Here is a 315-nt window from a genome sequence, read left to right as displayed (position 1 = left end):
TTGGCTTGAACCACCAACCTTTCGGTTAACAACCGAACGCGCTAACCGATCGCGCCACAGAGACAGACACTCACCAGCATTTGGCGTTACGACTTAAACCAAAGCAGAAGTTTGGGTCTAAAACTAGATTGAAGAACAGAGAATCAGTCTCAAGATCTTTTCAAATATCAAAATATCTTTAAAAAAAAAGAAATAAATCGTCCCTGCGTGGGCTTGAACCACCAACCTATCGATTAACAGCCGAACGCGCTAACCGATTGCGCCACAGAGACAGACACGCACCAGCCATTGTTATTACGACTTAAACCAAAGCAG

At 44.1% G+C, this 315-nt stretch overlaps 1 non-coding gene across 1 annotated transcript; it reads right to left on the bottom strand.

Moving 5' to 3' along the window:
* Positions 1–198: 198 nt before the first annotated feature.
* Trnan-guu (transfer RNA asparagine (anticodon GUU)) lies at positions 199–272 on the bottom strand. Its single transcript has one exon. It is a non-coding gene; the product is annotated as a tRNA-Asn (tRNA).
* Between the last annotated feature and the right edge of the window lie 43 nt (positions 273–315).

The sequence above is a fragment of the Octopus bimaculoides genome, unplaced genomic scaffold (assembly GCF_001194135.2).
Source record: "Octopus bimaculoides isolate UCB-OBI-ISO-001 unplaced genomic scaffold, ASM119413v2 Scaffold_281786, whole genome shotgun sequence".
Taxonomy (NCBI): domain Eukaryota; kingdom Metazoa; phylum Mollusca; class Cephalopoda; order Octopoda; family Octopodidae; genus Octopus; species Octopus bimaculoides.
Note: the sequence above shows the minus strand (reverse complement) of the source record. Positions and strands in the feature narration are given on the sequence as shown.